The sequence below is a fragment of the Littorina saxatilis genome, linkage group LG4, assembly GCF_037325665.1.
Source record: "Littorina saxatilis isolate snail1 linkage group LG4, US_GU_Lsax_2.0, whole genome shotgun sequence".
Lineage (NCBI taxonomy): Eukaryota > Metazoa > Mollusca > Gastropoda > Littorinimorpha > Littorinidae > Littorina > Littorina saxatilis.
In genome coordinates, this window is record NC_090248.1 from 44601000 (window position 1) to 44620731 (window position 19732).

The following is a 19732-nucleotide window of genomic DNA, read 5'->3' on the forward strand; positions in this document are numbered from 1 at the left end:
CTTACTGTTGACACACCTTAAAAAAACCCACAACAACAACAACTGAATGCAGTGAACAGAGTGAGAAAACATGTTAATGGCATAACCAAGAACATCTGGTGTGATAGTTGATAATCCTGAGTATCCTACATACGTGAGATCGAGAGAGACCACTCGTTAGATAACAATATCGTTCTTCCACATGTGTGTACATATATCATGTAAATGAGGTAATGTAAAGCAAGTCTGGCAGGGACCTGTTTTTTTTAAATTTTTACTGCTTATGAAGCCAAAGTCACCGAGACAAACGTCATTACGAAAAAAAAAAATTGCGCTCGCTAATTCCCCTCGATGAATTTTTAGAACTAACACGTCACGCTACACTTTCCAGGGTGATGTTTCTTTGCTTTGAAGTAAGAGATTGCACGAGGCTTTGGAAGAGATCGAGGTTCCAAAAGAAGCGCCCAGACCTGTTTACCCCCATAAGTGTTTTGGAGTAATGCTCAGCCCCAAAAATAGTAATCCTGGCACAAAAATAGTAATCATCCAGCATTCGTCGCCAATTACAACGCACATGACAACTGTGTCTGCGAAACGCAATCATGCACATATATCCATCATTCACAAACAAAACACATCAGTCAGTTTTTGTAGTCATCATAATTTCAAAGAAGATCACATCAAAAGCACATGCATCACTGATTCTTTTTCTTTTGCTCGTAGTAGGCCTTTTTCAGTGTGTCAAGCGCTTCTCTACTGTACTTGCGCTTGCCGAAAGAGTGAGGGCGAGATTTCACCACTAGAAGGCTCTCTAGCGTCTCATCAGACAGACATGATCTCTGGTCAGTCCTGTGCTTTTTCACCCCATTTTGCCATTGAAAAAAACAATGGCAAACATGTGAATAAATAAAAAATAAAAAATAATTTTTTTTTAATTTTTTATTTTTGTTTTACATTTTTATCATTTATGAAAATCGTAGTTTTGACACGGATAGCGGAATGGCGTATTTTTTGCAGAAAATCGTAATAAATTACGCCAAAATCGTAAGGGTAAACAGGTCTGACTGCGCCGCTTCGACTGCGGGACGTTTTGAGTAAAATACACGTAAGTACACGGTATGTGCGCGCCTTAAATGTAGAAGCTGTTACTCATACAACACTCATCAATCTCACAAGAACACAAGCGATAACGCGCAAAATACTATTATTATTGACCGTAATTGAGTGTGCGTTACGATACTGCGTTGCATAATTGCGTTGCATAATTGCGTTACAATATTGCGTTATTATATTGCGTGCACACAGTATGTTGGATAAACAGAATACTACATGGCTTGCTGTGTAGTACCAGATTTACACTCGTTGCTTTTTCAAATAGTGAACAGCTCGTTTTCGCTCGCAGATCAATATCTATAATAAAAAAACTTTAAAACAAGAAGAGCAAACGCTCGATCGAGTCACTTTCGCAGTTCTGAATATTATATGAGGCATCAGATGGACAGGAAGAAATTGCTATTCACAACACAATGCATACCTGAAGCATACCTGTGACCTTGAAAAAGGTCAAAGGTCACCAAAGCAGACGTCAAAGTGTAGAGGTCACTGGGAGTCACGTTCACATAAAATTTGAGCCCGGTCACTTTTATAGTTTCCGAGAAAAGCCCAACGTTAAGTTGTGTGTTGCCGAACAGAAAAGGCTAGTTATCTCCCTTGTTTTTCTGATAACGTTCGTAAAAGGCTACAGATGTAAATACTTTGATGTAAAGAATAATCCTACAAAGTTTCAATCACATCCGATGAACTTTGTCAAAGATATAAAATGTCTAATTTTTCCTTTGACGCTGACCTGTGACCTTGAAAAAGGTCAAAGGTCAACGAAACCATCGTTAAAGTGTAGAGGTCATTGGAGGTCACGACTAAACAAAATATGAGCCCGATCGCTTTGATAGTTTCCGAGAAAAGTCCAACGTTAAGGTGGTGTCTACGGACGGACGGCCGGCCGGCCGGACGGCCGGCCGGCCGGACAGACTAACACTGACCGATTACATAGAGTCACTTTTTCTCAAGTGACTCAAAAAACTAAAGAAATCGTGTCAGTAAATCTGGTACGACACAAGCCATATTTATATGTTAATGATTTTCACCTATTTAAAAAAAAAATCTTTAATAAAAAAAATTACAGGTGACAGCTGTCTGTGGTGTTAAAAGGACACCACACCAGGTGAAAAGAAAATGGGGCAAACTAAAAAGGGACACATGCAAGGATATCTCCGAGAGAGAGCGCCCTGGAACCGGCGGAGGACCCAAAGCCAGGGGGGTTCCGTTTACTAACGTGATTGCTGACGTAATGGGCAAAGACATCTGCCGATTGTATTGCATTCCAGGCGGTTATGACACTGGTCATAAAGGCATCTTTGCAACAGGCGACAAAGGTTGATAAAATGAGTTCTTCGAAACAAGTAATAAAAGTCGTGTCAAGCGATTTCAAAATATTTTTTCACTACTTTATAAAATTCTGCGTATTATTGTTGTTGATCTCTTTTCAGGGAGGGAAGGTCTATGCATTGTCCTATCCAAATCGGCTCGTTGGCATTTGTGATACGTTTTGGAAAACGAAACACGAGATCTCATTCTCATTACTGTTTAATGCGATGGAAGATTGGCCACACGAACATTACCAGCATCGTCTGATGGCTGCAGCAGCAAGATTGAGCGCGAATGGCAAGGGATGTGCAAATCTGTATTTATTTTATTTTACAAGGGATGCATGATAAAGAAGCAGCACATGACCACTGTTTGGGATTTGTGGACGGTACACACAGGCCAATAACCAGGCCGACCATGTTCCATTGACGACCAATCATTTCAGAGATGGTGAGGGTGCCCCTTACTATGTGTACGGATAAGAAGCCTACCCAGTGCAGAAGCATTTGACTTCCCCTTTCCATGGGGCAAATTTTATTGTTGACGAGCAGCAGTTTAATGCGGACATGTGTCCTGTTAGACTTTCTATGTTCGCCTGTTTTAAAATGTTTCCTGAAGTTGATACACGGTAATTTTGAAAGTGTGTGTGTGTGTGTGTTTTGTGAGAAGTAATTAGAGAAAACTGACTGATTGTCATGGAAAAGCAGTGTGAGTTTGTTCTTTAATTTTTTATGTATCTATGTATTTCGAATATTGCATGAACAATAAACATCACAACATGATCAGCATCTCATCTCGCAAGTTCGGCGAATCCCTTCTTTTTTCGACGTTAGTGTGTGCGAGCGCGCACGCGTGTTTGCTTGTGTGTGTTGGTGCTTGTGTATGTGTGTGTGTGTTTGCTTGTGTGTGTGTGTGTGTGTGTTTGCTTGTGTGTGTGTGTGTTTGCTTGTGTGTGTGTGTGTGTGTTTGCTTGTGTATGTGGGTGCTTGTGTGTGTATGTGTGTGTTTAACATAAAGATACTGTAACAGTAGGAATGACATTCGTTAATGTTCTTCTTTATTAATACGTGAGCCTTGAAGGCTTTGCCTCTTGTTTGGTGGTGTTCTAGCACAGACCAAAGACGTTAAACAAAGCTATGCTGACTATGAAACTCAGATTAATTATGTACATCATCCTACACTTAATCAACCAGACTGACGTATTTCTGAGGTGTTCTGAAGTTGCAGTACAATAATAATTAACACTTCAGGCGCGTGTTTTTCTTTCTTTTTCTTTCTTCTTCTTCTTTCTCTTTCTTTACTTCTTTTTGTGTTTAAAAGGGGGTATAGTGAGGGAGGGAAGGCAGAGTGAGCGCGAGGGCTCGTCCAAAGAAAGTCGATGTTTCTATTCTTGTTCACCCACTGACTTGGGAATCCGCAGGCTTTGCTGGATCAAGAATAATACGGAGAATGTTCAGAGATTACAAGAAGTTTACCTTTATTTCTTTTTACTTTGTATCCACTTTCTCGTGAAATGCAGCAAATTAATTCAAGGTAGCTAACCCATTAAAGCCAAATTGAAACTATAAACATCCTGATTGTAGCCATGCTTCTGAAAGAAAGAATTGTTTGGCGTTTCCGATTTAGATTTCTTTTCCTAAATTTGTTCCTTTTCTTCTTTTTGTTTGTTTATGGCTCGTTTCAACCTCACTGGGTCATCATGACGCCATTTAAAAGATTTTTCTCCTGCACCAATTTTGCTTGAAACAAGTCTCTTTGTGTGTCAATCTCGTTCCTAGGCAATGAGTCTAAACAATCTAACGAGAAATCGAAAGAAGGCTTCGTATGTTTGACTAAAAATCATTAGACATAGTTTTCAGCAACATGTAAAAACGTCACAATAAAATGTGGAAGAGCAATTAACAGAGCAATTAACACACATAGGTTAACAACGCAAGAAAAGTACGCGCAATCTCAAAGTTCAGGGACGTAACTGAGCTATTATAAATGTCTTTATCTTCATTTCAATTCAGCTGGTCGCATGTGTATTTATTGGCTGATCAATGTCCTCATAAACGAACGCTCAGCTTCGGGTTATAAGGTAGTAATTAGTCCATTCAACTGATTGCTTACCGCGACCCCAAGTTAACGGAGATAAAAGAGATTTTGAAAAGCAAGAGTTAACATTCACAAGTTGTTCGCGTCAATCAAAAATGTCCTTGTGATGATGTACAATGGTATGTCATAAATATTACATAATCGAGGACGACGAACTGCAAAATCAAATTAAGAACGTCGCACAAAACGTTGCTTTATCGAAACTAAACACCAGAGCGTGACTTAATTTTACATGGTGACAATACTTAAAGTGACTTTTTTGTCCCAGAATTGTATAACTGTCATCTGTCAGATTTTCATTGCCTGCTTGTGGAGGTATGAATTCGTGCAGGAAAAGCAAAAAGCTGACAGTCACAAACAACTTACTTGCACAGGTGAGACAAATTAATTAATCTCAATAACGGACCGAAACAGTATCTTGGAGAAACCAAGGGAATATTTTGTGAGTAATTAAAACGTCTTGAGTTGCGAGAAAGCGTGAAAACCACGCCTAGATGTAGAATACTAGAAAGTCTCAATGAGAGTGTCAATTTCTCTTTGTCGAGATAGACTGTCCATCGCGAGTTCGAGCTGTGTGATCTATTTTGGAGTTGGACTTTTTTTTAAAATATAACGGATATAAATGTGTGTGTGTGTGTGTGTGTGTGTGTGTGTGTGTGTGTGTGTGTGTGTGTGTGTGTGCAAACACAGAAGCGTTTTTCTTGTGGTGGTTAATTATGGGTCTGCTATCGCAAAGAGAACCACCACCTGGATATGCCTGGTGGGCAACCAAGCAGCCATTCCCAACTTGATCCCTCCTCCGGTGAACTACTTTCCACACCCTGAGGCTACACGCTGGTTGCCGTACTTGTCACTCAAGGGTCCATATGGGAACAACTATGCAGGCTATGCATCAAGGAACAATGCGTTAGAAACTGTTGTTTGATGTGAACTAGAGCCCTCAGTATTGTGCGTCAATAAGGGTGTGTGTACGCCTATGTGTGTGTTGATACAAACACAGCAGCGTTTTTCTTCTGGTGGATAAATAAATCTAAAACAATTACCCGTTTCTCTAAGTTGCAGAGCTCACTGCCATGTGCGTCAACACAACCATGATTAGAAAGCAGACAACCAAATGAAGTCTTTCTTTATTGAAAATGTATAGTGTTATCATCAGAGTGTGTCACGAAATTCTAACACGTCCACACACTTTCAAGACCGGCGATCGCCTGAAGTTCTTGTGAATGTTTCGTTTTGTCTATAGATATTCAAACTGTCTATTAACTAACTTTTTTGGGATAAATTATTTCTTTTGGTGACATAACAGACATCCTTACACAGAGGAACAGCAAATCTGGCAGCTGATCTATAGATTTAAATGAACAAGTGTTTAACTTTGTGATTCTTGGATGTTCGGGGTCCTAACAATCACAAAAAGTCATGGGGCTGCAAACGGGTTTATTTGCTTTTCTTTAACAACCCTCGCTCAAATCTGCTTCTGATACAAAACCATCTGACAAAATCCCCCCCCCCCCCCCCAAGTATGGATGTTGCATTCAGGCTAGGCGTCTAGACAGTCTATTCCACGTGTTTTTTTGTTTGTGTTCTATTGCGTGAGCAATGACGCTGTTTTGGGGTATTCGGACGTGATGGGAAATATGACGTGGGCGGGGTTGAAGAAGGAGAGGGCGTTTGGAGTGTCTCTGCGAAGAGCAAACGCATCAGTGTTGTGGAGACAACGTTTGTGCCGGAATGTATGTGAGGTGGACTGATCAGTAATAAGAGTGAACGAGTTTGATCAACGAGATCCGCGACAATGGTCGGTCGGCCGTCAGTCAAAACACAACTCAAAAATATGACTCATTGATTACTCAGGAGCAAATAACACTATGCATACTGTGAATGGCAACAATGCAAAAGTAAAAAAAAAAAAAAAAAATCCAGAGGGGATCTGTGGGGTTGAACGTAAAAAAACCCAACATAATATCGCACATTTATGTATTTATCATTATTATTTTATTTTTATTTTTACTATTAACTTGGAAATTGTTGTGTCGTGAGGTTGCACGAGCACATATTCACCGTGAATACATGCAACCACGGGCGGCCGTTTGATAGCAATTAAGGGATGAAATATTTACAGGGTCTCATCGTGCAGCAATGCTATGCAAACAAAATGGTGCACTTGCTTCCATCTCACACTCACCCACTCACAGAGTCTGGCTTGCTCCGTGCGACTTGTTCTTTATACAAACCTTTTTAAAGTTCCGGCCATGCGTAAAATAATGAGAGTTCAGTAAAGCAGGACGAACCCTGGACGAATGGGCCTGAATGAGAAACAACACATTAGTGAACTCGTTTACCGGAATGCATCACAGCGGCAGTAGCTAATAAATCAGAGCTGTAAACAGTTCCACACAAAGTAATGACTTTGTACCAAATAATCGTGCCCATATCTGTTAAATAATCAAATACCTGTGGTTCCTAGCGCACGAATCCTCATCCTGGATCCCACTTTCCTAATGTGGTGACAACGTAAGGTTCATATCACGTGATTGTTAACACAGAACTGTGGGGGATAGGGTGGGCTGGTTTGCTTGTGTAAAGGGGGCCCGATCAACGTTTTAGGGTCATCCGAGGGCTTTCATCTCACCCCGCCCCCCCCCCCATTTAAATGGTTTTGTTGTTGTTTTAATTACACCACCCACAATCAAACTCTTAACATTTAACACATAGCAAAGTCTAAGAATGAGGTTTGTGTTTGGAAGATATAAAACACGGCAAATTAACCTTCTAGCTGGTTGACCCCAAAAGGTCGTCTCTGTATGGACATGTACACTTCGTTCCTGCCTCGGTCTTAAAAAACCCACCATGATAAAATCAAACCGAAAGAACAACCAACCGTACAAACCATTCAAGCACAAAAAAAGATACAGTTCGACGATATAAGTAACACAAGGATGTCGAAACTCAACACACGTTTATGGCTTTCTTTTCCCTGCTTCTTGTACATCCCTTCCGGTGTGCAAGTGTTTGTGTGTGGGTGGTCGTATGCGTTATAACATTCGTTGCAATGCGGGAGGAAACACGCTGAGAACGCACCCAGAAGTGATTCCTGCAAGCCCCACACACTTCACAAATCGATCCTAGGCTTGTGGCGGCTTAGCAGAGATTATTTGATGATTTCTGCGCAATCGGAATCAGCAGAATGATCGACAGATTAGTTTGAACAAAAAATCTAAAGCCTTAACGATCACAAAGGGTCAAAACAACTTTCAACACAAATTCCTTTTCGACTTGTTTTAATAATGAACCAGTTGAAAACTCGACACAAGTTGCAAGGCGTATTACATTCTAAGAAGTAGTTCCTCAAAGTCCTGTTTCTGTGTGTTACTTAACATGCATCAAAGTGATGTAAGCGCGGGTAGTGTTACGTGCATCGAAGTGATGTAAGGTGGCTTTTTTTGATAACGGTATATTATTAGTATGTAACAATTATGTCAGCATACAAAGCTAGTGTGCCCACTGAAATACTTAAAAATGCTCATATTAAGAACTTTTTTTTTATAAAGTGATAGGTTGTTCTACTTGATATTGCTTTCCAAACTTATACGAAGTGAACGGGAGCATAGGGTCAGTTATTAACTTAGCTTGCCTCGAACAGTGAGATAAAGAGAACAGTACACAAATACGAACGGATAGACTCAGAAACTGAGAGGCAAGTTCTTCATTCTGCTGTGAAACGAACACAAAAGTAGCATCTGCAGAATTTCCTTGTTTCAAGCGTCAACCTGTCGGCGTCAACAAGCTGTCAGCAATCATATAGAACATGTGCAAAACAGCTGGGATTATCAATCCACGCTACACAAACCACTCTGCACGCAAATTCCTCATACACAAACTGTCAGAGAACAGAGTTCCTCCCACCAAAATTATGCAGCTGTCTGGTCACAAGAATATCCAGAGCTTAAACAACTACAGTAGTATTTCGCAGGAGGAGCACTTAGGACTTCAGCCTGATTTTAATGGACCGGTACGGTGTCACGAACTGAAACCTCTGCTGAACAATCCTTCTCATGGCGGTCAATGCGCATGCGCCAATCTTGGACTTAAAAAACGCGACCCTTTGACCGAACGAACCATGGGTTAGGGTTAGGATTAGGATTAGGGTAAGGGTTAGGTTGTTCACGACCTGATTAATCTCTCCATGTTAGCGCATGCGCATTGACCACAATGAGAAGGATTGTTCAGGCAGAGTTTTCAGTTCGTGACACCGGTCTCGAGGCTGTCGACAGACGACACTTAGGATTTGCCCGCGCCCGCTTCGACTTCAGACTCATTAGCCACAGCCGTATCCAGTCAGAATTCCACGACTACAGCTCAGCAGACTTTGACAACACTTTTTGCTGGACCGGTTCACGTCAGTGGGACAATGCACATTCACCAACATTTCTGCAGCCACCAAATCAAAAACTAACATAAGCTGAACTTTCAAAGCTGTCGACTCGCGGAAGGTTTTCCATTTTATGTTCATTACTTTTGGTTTCTGTTGTCCGTTGTTAAGTGTTTCCCTAGTGATCTGTTATGTTTTGAACTTATCATAATTTCTGTGTTAAAAGTTATTTATTCCATGTTTAAAATTAAACGTTACAATGTTGAAAAGGCGAACTACTTTGTCCGACTTTTAGAGTGTGAGTCATGGCGGAGGAATGTAAGCTTATGTCAAATCGAGTGAAGTGTTTGGTTTTCTAAAGCGGGTTGATTCAAAAGCAACACTGCGTTGACTTTGAGTTAGATCTAGCACAGAAGTAAAGAATGTAGGATAAACAGAATACCACATAGCGTCCTGTGTATATATTATATTATATTATATTATATTATAACAAAAGAAATCGTCTGTCAAATAATATATATACTGAAAGGTCGAAAGAAAAGCATTAACGATTCAGATCAAGATTCGGGCGCATGTTCGTCTATTTTAAACGAGTAAAATAGACATATAAAACATATAACATTATTAGTTGTACATTTCGAATTTTTCCCAACGGCGGCGTCAAAACAGACATGCGGAGACAATGCAACATGAAATAATATTGACATTAGTTGCACAGAACATTCCTCTGCGAGTGGGCCGAAAAGTGGCTAGAGGTAATAACCCTGAACGCTTTGGAAAAGGGCCCTCAGAAATTTGATGTCACTCAAATTGCCTCATTTTCTGCACCCTCTGCAGAATCTTCGACTAAGATAATTCCAGTCTTTTGAAAGTTTCTGACAAACGCTCAAGGCATGCACAGGTTGTCTTCTTTTTTAAAGGCCCACTTCGCCTCGTGAAAAGAGGTGACCTCACTGTCTCAGATCTGGCCAGGGCTTAACATGGAAAAAGACCAGCCCTCCACTTCGTCACATACCAAAAACAAATTTACACTCTGACTGTCTGCCTTGGTGTTTGATGAAATAATTGCCGAAAAAATGACCAGTGCCTTTTACGAAACGATTTAATTAAACAAGAAGGGCAAAGCCCATACGACTCACATGCTTTACACATTTTTCCTACCAAAATACATGTGACCTTGACCCAAGGTCAAGGTCATCCAAGGTCATGCAACACAAAGCTGTTAATTCAAGACATAGGAAGTACAATGGTGCTTATTGGCTCTTTCTACCATGAGATATGGTCACTTTTAGTGGTTCACTACCTTATTTTGGTCACATTTCATAAGGGTCAAAGTGACCTTGACCTTGATCATATGTGACCAAATGTGTCTCATGATGAAAGCATAACATGTGCCCCACATAATTTTTAAGTTTGAAACAGTTATCTTCCATAGTTCAGGGTCAAGGTCACTTCAAAATATGTATACAATCCAACTTTGAAGAGCTCCTGTGACCTTGACCTTGAAGGTAAACCAAACTGGTATCAAAAGATGGGGCTTACTTTGCCCTATATATCATATATAGGTGAGGTATTGAATCTCAAAAACTTCAGAGAAAATGTGAAAAATGTGAAAAATAGCTGTTTTTTAGGCAACATTTATGGCCCCTGCGACCTTGACCTTGAAGCAAGGTCAAGATGCTATGTATGTTTTTTGGGGCCTTGTCATCATACACCATCTTGCCAAATTTGGTACTGATAGACTGAATAGTGTCCAAGAAATATCCAACGTTAAAGTTTTCCGGACGGACGGACGTCCGGACGGACGGACGGACGGACGGACGACTCGGGTGAGTACATAGACTCACTTTTGCTTCGCATGTGAGTCAAAAACAAACGGTGTGCATATTGAGCACTCAGGCTGTTTATTGTTGGTATGTGATCAAGCAGAGGGTTGGTTTTATCCCATGTAAACGCGGCCTTATCAGATCTCATCTGAGACGCTGAGGCGAACTGTCACGAGGGGTTAAAAAAAATCTCTGCTTGAAAAGTAACACAAAGCATCACTGTTGGTTCTTAAGCAGTCCCACAAACACTAAGCAAAGTTCAAGATGCTGCCCTCTTCCGAACTCCAGCAGCAATACCTGAATACGACGTTCAGGTGCTGACTAAACTATAAGTTTTGAATGCTGCTCGAACAAATAGGGCGCGAGCGTGCGTGTGCTCATATCCTTTTCACAGCTTTCTTCTTTCTTTTTACATTTAGTCAAGTTTTGACTAAATGTTTTAACATAGAGGGGGAATCGAGATGAGGGTCGTGGTGTATATATGTGTGTGTGTGTGTGTGTGTGTGTGTGCGTGTGCGTGCGTGTGTGTGTGTGTGTATAAAGTGATTCCGAGAAAACTACTGGACCGATCTTTATGAAACTTCACATGAGAGTTCCAGAGTATAATATCCCCAGACGTTTTTTAAATTTTTTTGATAAATGTCTTTGATGACGTCATATCCGGCTTTTTGTGAAAGTTAAGACAGCACTGTCGCGCTCTCATTTTTCAACTAAATTGGTTGAAATTTTGGTCAAGTAATCTTCGACGAAGCCCAGACTTTGGTATTGCATATTAGCTTGGAGGCTTATACATTAACTAATGAGTTTGCTCATTAAAGTTGTCATTAAAATCGATTTTTTGCAAACAGATTTGAAATTGATTGCATTGTATTCCTCATCTTCTCCTGAATTAAAAAATATACAGATACGTCATGTTTACTCCAAAATGTGCTCAGAATGAAAGAAAATAGGTTCAGTAAGTACCACGGACGGGTGCTTCGCGGCGGCGAGCGTGTCCCGTCTCGGTCTTCCGTATGGTTAGCCGAGACTATCTGAATGTAGTCTCGGCGATGATTGGTTTGTGGTGTTGATCTTGACTAAATGTTTTTATATCGCTTCACGCGACTTGTTATCGTTTCTTTTGTTCTGTTTATTTTGTCTGAACTGGCTGCATCACAAAGGTTAGTCGATATCTATTTAATCTACTACGTCTCTTCAATCCCTCATAATCACCCAAGGGTCTCTTTCTTTCCTTGCAGATGGGTAAATGCTTTGACCCCACGGTAGCCTATTTAAATCCCCTTTAGTTCTGTTTACGGCCTTTGGAACCTTATCCCCGTTGCAGCTTTTGCCTGCAGAATCACCAACAAAAATGTGTGTCTACGACGCTGTAGACTAAATACAAATGATTATACCACGGATAAAATTACACGCAACTGCAATCGCCAATATTATATTATCCCCCCCCCCCCCCCCCCCCGATCAATCACACAATGACCTTTCCTCGGGGAACAAAAAACACGCAATGTGCTACCGCAAATGAGGCAAACGCTGACTTTGGCACGCTCCGTCAACTTCAGTTACAGAGCTCAGAAAAGAACCGATCAAGTGCTTCCAGGACAATCCAAGTCCTCCTCCCTGTCAGATCTGATTACATCTACGAGCTTATTTGATATTTATAGGGATAGGCCCGTGAGGTAAACCAAGTTCATAGTTTGAAGGACATCAACATAGAGAAATCATCCCAGCTCCGGGCGAAGCCTCACTCCTTATAACAAAAAAAAAAGAGGAAAGAACGAAGGAAAAATAGGAGTTATAATTAGTCAGCCAGCCAATCAATCAGCCAATAAGCCAATCAATTAGTCGATCGATCAATTCATAGATCATTCAATCAATCTAAACAGTTCGTCATAGCTTCCGAAAATTAAAAGCAAGCTATGATAAACTTGAAAATTCGAGCTGCCTGCCTCACAAAGTGAGTTTACTTCAGGTCTCGACGGTTGTGTCTAGGGTCGTAGTTCCGCTGCTGTCGTGAACTGGAACGTCGCTTTCAGGTCTTCTGACGTTCCCCAGAGCTTGGTCTCCAGTGTAGCTCCTTCTGGCCAGATCTGGTTCCGCAGCAGGGTGAAGTTTGTGCATGTATTCAATACATGTTCTACTGTCTGGTCGGCCGCCCCACAATCGCACAATGCCGACTCTGCTACGCCGATCCTTTTCAGGTGCGCTTTAAAGCCGCAGTGCCCTGTACGCAGCCGGAAGATGGCAGTCTGCTCTGCACGGCTGAGGCGGTGGGTGGGGTCTTGGTCTGGCTTGTAGCCCCCGTTTCTTTCTTTGAATGCTGTCTTCCAGCGATGCTTGATGAGGGTTTTGGTCTCTCGGAAGGACAGGTTTCTGGTTGTTCCTGTCTTCCTGCATCTTTGGCCAGACCATCCGCCTTCTCATTTCCAGCGATGCCGCAGTGCGCTGGAATCCACTGCAGAACTACGGAGGCTTTCTGGGACAAGTCGTTCAGGGACTTCTTCAGCTCTTCCACGAGGTGTTCTGCAGGGGCTGTGAGGACTTGTAGTGCGGACAGGCAGTCCGAGAGGAAGACAACCTTGGGTGGGGTTTCCTCAAGAGAGGTGAGGAAGTCTGCAGCTGTATGGAGGGCAACAACTTCTGATTTGAAGTTGGAGCAGAGAACACCGCATGGTGTGGTCAGTGTCTCTGGGGGTCTTCCTGGCATTTGAATGAAGACGCCACTTCCTCCGTTCTTGGTTGCGCACTCTGCCGAACCATCTGTATAAGCGTGGGTCCACTTGCTGGCTGGGTACCTCCTGTGTATTTCTTCCAGGGCAAGGGAGCGGAGGGCTGCATCACTCTGTTGCTGTTTTCCAGAGATGCCAGGAATGGACATCCTTACATGGAATCTCTGACTCTGGGGAGACCACGGCTTTGGATTGAGCCTCTCGCACTGGTCAGGGCTGGGTTGAAGGATGTCAGCATTCTCCCTCTGCTGTGCTTTCAGCTGATGGTTGGGGCTCTGGCGCTTCAAGCGGTTCTTGGTGAGAGCTTGGAACTTGTTGTGGAGCGGATGGCTCTCGAGTCTCTTGTGCTTCTCTCCTTGTATCAGAAGCTTTGCCTGTCGTCTGTCTTCCAACGGTTCGATGTTGGCCACCTTCTGCATCTCAGAGATGGGAGTGGTTTTCATCGCTCCAAGGACAGTCCTCAAGCCGAGGTTTTGGACTCGGTCCAGTCGTGCCTTGTTGGTCCTGGCTGCTGTGTTCCAGGAGCTTGATGCATACTCCAACACAGGCCTCACCGCCCCAGTGTACACTGTCTTCAGGATTTGGGAGTTGGCGCCCCATGTTGTTCCTGAGAGCTTTCTCATGATTGCGAGTCGTCGTATGCCTCTCGCCTCGATCTCCTCAAGGTGTGGTTTCCAGGTGAGGCGGGAGTCCAGCTTGACGCCGAGAAAGGTAGGCGTTTCGACCTGTGGTAGAGCCGACTCTCCCAACTTGAGGTTGACCTTTTCTTTGGATGTGGACAGGGAGAAGACGGTCGCAACGGACTTGACTCTGTTGAGTTGTAGTCCCCAGTCTTCGGTCCACTGGTGGATGCGCTTCACACCGTCCTGGATTCGGTGAGCGGCTGAGGTGGTGTGTTCAGTGCTGCTCCAGATGGCTAGATTGTCTGCGTGAAGCGTGTTGGAGACATGGCGAGGTATGGCGCTGGTGATGTCATTTATGTAGATGAGGAAGAGCGTGGGTGAAATTACTCCGCCTTGAGGCACACCTTCCCTCATCTTGACGCTCACACTGTGGTAGCCATCCAGGACAACTCTTGCCGACCTTTCGTGAAGGAAGGATTTGACCCATGTGTACATCCTCCCTGTGACGCCGCTCTGGCGCACTTTCAGGAGCAGGGCTTCCCTCCACACTCTGTCGAAGGCTTTCGAGAGATCGAAGAAGACGCCGACCACTTTGTGCTTCTGCTGAAACGCATCTTCTATGTCTTGCGCCAGGAGCGTCAGCTGGTCCTCGGTGTTTCTTTGGCCTCTGTAGCCTGTCTGAGTGGCGGCAAGGATGTTGTTGGACTAGACTCCAGATGCCATATGAGTCTGCGGTTCAGGATCCTCTTCATCAGCTTTCCTAGGCAGCTAAGTAGGCTGATGGGTCTGTAGCTTGCTGGGCTCTTTCTGTCTTTTCCTTTCTTGTGGATTGGGATGACGTGTGCTCTTTTCCATGATGAAGGAACTGCACCAGATCTCCAAGAGTGGTTGAAGAGTTTCAGCAGGGCGTGCTTGGCGTTGTTTCCAAAGTGCTTTATCATGTCATTGCTGATGCCGTCTGGACCCGGAGCTTTCTTGCATTTCAAGGCTCTGATGGCTTCCTCGAGCTCATCCATACGGAGTGCAGAAGACATGCAACTGTTGGCCTTGTCGTGAATGAGAGTCTGTTGAAGCTGCTCTCGTACTGCTCTGGTTCGTTCTCTGGGCAAAGTTACTGTGCTGTCTTGTTGGTACATCCTGGCAAGGGTGTTGGCTGCTATTTTGCCCGTCTGAAACTCTCCGTTGGCTTCTAAGACTGTCTGTCTCTTCTCTGGTCGGTCGTTGTTCAGAGTTTTGGTGAGCTGCCACAGTTTGAAGGTGTCTTTATCCATGCTAAGGGACTGTGTTTTCTCATGCCAGCTGTTTCTGAGTTGCTGTAGTTTCACCTTGGTGAATTCGGCTTTGGCTTTGTTGTGGGCTGTCACAAGTTCATCAGTTGGGTTTTCCTCCATGGCTTCTCTGGCTGTGCAGACAGCATCATGAAGTTGTTGAAGATGGTCATTCCATCCAGGCTTGTAGTCGCGGCGTCGTCCCCTAGGTATGGTCTTTTTTGCTGCTTTCAGGACAGCTGCTGTGAAGTGTTCTGCTTGGTCGTTCAGGTTTTCATCTTGGAGATCTAGTTTCCTGCAGTTCTCATCCAGTTTTCGTTCAAAATCGTTCCATCTGGCTTTCTTATAGTTCCAGCTTGGTTTCAGTTTCTGCCTTGTGGTTCTCACTTGTTCTTGAAGTTGGATGATGACTGGTTTGGGGTTGCTTCCTCCAAGCTGCTGGTTCACCTCTCGCTGTGCGATGCTGGCAATATCGTCTGTAGCGATGGCCAAGTCTGGGGTGCTAGTGGTGCGCCAGGACCTGGAGTAGTAGGTGGGAGGGTCATCCGGTCTATTCAGGAGGATCAGGTTGTTTTCAAACATCCAGTCTTCAAGGTCCTCACCCTTCCTGTCCAGTTCAGCATAGCCCCAACTAGGAGAGTGGCTGTTAAAATCTCCTGCAATGAGCCAATGTTCGGAGGCAGGCTGAAGATGCTGAAGATGCAGAGGTTTGGTCGGAGGGGAGTAGAGGTTGAAGAAGGTGTAAGGAAAATTTATAATTTTTGGATGATTAATGAGATGAGGATGATTATAATGATGATGCTATGGATTTCCAATTTTGGTTTGAGACTATGTGACAGGGCAGCACTCTACGCTTACTGTCATAATATATCCTGGTGTCAACCAGGCCCGAGAACTGCCGCACCTGCGGTGTTGGTCAGGTCAGGATACCCAAGCAATCTTCCCCGAAAGTGGCGTATGACTGCCTAAATAGCTGGGTTAAAACAGTCATACACGTAAAAACCGTGGGAGTTTCAACCCATGAACTAAGAAGAAGAAGAAGAAGAAGAAAGTGATACCCATCCAACTGCAAACACTAATTCAAGGACTGCCCATTGCGAATTTCCTTCGGCCAACGTATACCCCCTCTTCCGATAACGACAGCAAGTATCTGCTCTTAGGAGAAAGATTAATGCTACAGCGGAAACAGGATTGACCTGAAGTCATTACCAAAGAAAGTATCCGGAAGATCATTTGCAAACGCCGCCTGTCTAATTGTTTCATTCTGTGCAGATCATGGTATAACGATGACCTATATGTTCTCTGCCCAGACATCTACACAATCACCATGATTTTTCAATGCTCCAAGTAAAGAGTGTGGTAGGTTCGTAACGAGGCGATGTGACGTGCGTATCTCCAATTCCGAGACAAGAACCTCTAGGCTACCCACATGATGTTAATTAAGATTCAAAGTATGCTTGCAAAATATGGCAATTATGTGCACAGGCGTCAGAAAGAAAGGAATCTGAAAAGTCTTGAACAGAAAAATCAAGCCTCCGTCCAAAGCATTCGCTAATTATTGGTAGTTTGATAACAAGACTGTCACCATGTTGCCCATAACGCAATCGCTGTTGCCTCATACGTAGTGGAGGGAAATGACATGAGATGAGATGCAATATGAAAACTCAGAGACAAACAAACCCTGAAGACCATAGTCGTTTCACGCAGTTGACACCACCAACCTGGAAGGGCATGCATGTATAGAAAGTTTTTAAACTCCGTCACGCTGCGCTCTCTCGCCCATTGCGACGACAGCCATTATTGGCTACTGCAATGTACTACATCCAGATCCAGATCCAGACACGCTGATGGGTCCACTTTTTTATTCTAGACTTCTATAGACGTTCTGAGAAGGTAGGACGATTCCTGTTTCTTTCCTGACTGTGGTTTTCTGAGCATGGCCGAATCGCTACAGGATATGACAGAAGAGAGGCCCTCTCATAGACATGATAATTTTTTTTTTTAATCAAGAGAACGCTTGCAATCACTTCCGCATTTTTGTCATTCACTACTGTGTACATTATACGTAGATCCAGATGCTTGAAACTTCAACAGTGGGTACGGAATGTCTGATCATCCTGTGTGACCTTTTTGACTCGGGTTCAAAAAAAAAATCGAATTTGCAGGTTGGCCATCTTGAGATGGGACCTATAAGATTCACCGTCCGATTGGGTTTTATTCTGATTTACAGTTTCAGTGAAGCTTCACGTTACAGAACGGGAGCTACACTCAGCTTTGAACTGATAGTTTTTGTCTGTATGAATTGACTCTTCAGAATTGTAATGTCATCCCTAGATCAACGTGAGATCGTCATGACACACCTATCTCGAAAACTAAGCGTCGTACGAGAACAGCGCCCTTCCATTAATATTTTTCCGAGAAGATGGAGTGTCAGCATAATACGAAGATTGGAAACCCCTTAGACTTGCGTGGCTTTACCAAAACATTCATGTACTTAAAAATGTTTTTAAGTTGTGGACTTATTTATTGTTCATATCTCCGTATCTCAGAATTTTACAAAGTCAAAATGTACACACAAGAATCAAGCTGCGACTTGATTTCTACTTACAGATGAACGAAAAATCTCAGTTTTGAAAATAAATGGACCTACTCTATTTTTTCAGCACACGGCAGATACGCGTGTGTGCGTTTCGATTTTATTTAGTGTGTGTGTGTGTGTGTGTGTGTGTGTGTGTGTGTGCAGTCTTTAATATACGTTTTCATCTATACACTGTATTTTTTTTGACAGGTTGGATGATTAGGCCCTATTAAAACCTTTATTCTTTCAAATAAAGTTAGAGTGCTATCTGTCTCTGTTTCTTGGACAAAAAAAGCCAACTTGAACAGACAGACGGAGTTTGAACATGAAGCTGAATAAAAAGAGATGTTTTCAAGAACATTAATTCTGTGAATCAAGTGGGCAGATGTTTTGAAATATTTAAAGTTTTGCGAGGTAGAGAGCCAGCACATGAATGCTAGTCTGTACTGATTTCCATGCTTTTCGGCTGTTCATGTGTTCAAAGAAATGCACAAGAATTTGGTAATGCGTGTGTCCTTGTTTGTCATGTTTCAGAATAAAGACAAGAATGGGAAATTCAGGCCAAAATCTAACAAATGTACAGGGAAAGAGACAAAGAGAAACACCAGGAAGGCGAGAACCACCTTTAAAAAGAAACGCAGCAGATAAAAGAAGTGGCAAATTGCCAATGGTATTGATCAATGTTAAATCCATACGAGTATTTGTGAAATGCTTGCTATTCAGATTCCTATTCATAATGGGCATGTGCTTTTTGTTCAAGCTTTCGCTTTTGTGGTTGTTTTAGATGTTTGTTCCATTTGATGATTTGTGGTTGTTGACTCTTGCCAGGTTTTTGTTATATTTAGTCAAGTTTTGACTAAATATTTTAACATCGAGGGGGAATCGAAACGAGGGTCGTGGTGTATGTGCGTGTGTGTGTGTGTGTGTGCGTGTGCGTGTGTGTGTAGAGCGATTCAGACTAAAATACTGGACCGATCTTTATGAAATTTGACATGAGAGTTCCTGGGTATGAAATCCCCGAACGTTTTTTTCATTTTTTTGATAAATGTCTTTGATGACGTCATATCCGGCTTTTCGTGAAAGTTGAGGCTGCACTGTCACGCCCTCATTTTTCAACCAAATTGGTTGAAATTTTGGTCAAGTACTCTTCGACGAAGCCCGGGGTTCGGTATTGCATTTCAGCTTGGTGGCTTAAAAATTAATTAATGACTTTGGTCATTAAAAATCTGAAAATTGTAAAAAAAAATAAAAATTTATAAAACGATCCAAATTTACGTTTATCTTATTCTCCATCATTTGCTGATTCCAAAAACATATAAATATGTTATATTCGGATTAAAAACAAGCTCTGAAAATTAAATATATAAAAATTATTATCAAATTTTTTTTTTCGAAATCAATTTAAAAACACTTTCATCTTATTCCTTGTCGGTTCCTGATTCCAAAAATATATAGATATGATATGTTTGGATTAAAAACACGCTCAGAAAGTTAAAACGAAGAGAGGTACAGAAAAGCGTGCTATCCTTCTCAGCGCAACGAATACCCCGCTCTTCTTGTCAATTCCACTTTCACTGCCTTTGCCACGGGCGGTGGAGTGACGATGCTACGAGTATACGGTCTTGCTGCGTTGCGTTGCGTTCAGTTTCATTCTGTGAGTTCGACAGCTACTTGACTAAATATTGTATTTTCGCCTTACGCGACTTGTTCCCTTTGTAACAGCACTAACACGCACACACACTCACTCAAAGCATACACATTTTATATGTATACACTCAAAATTTACATGTAGCCTTAATTGTCTGGATTTTTTCTCTCCAGTTTCAATTTATTTCTCCT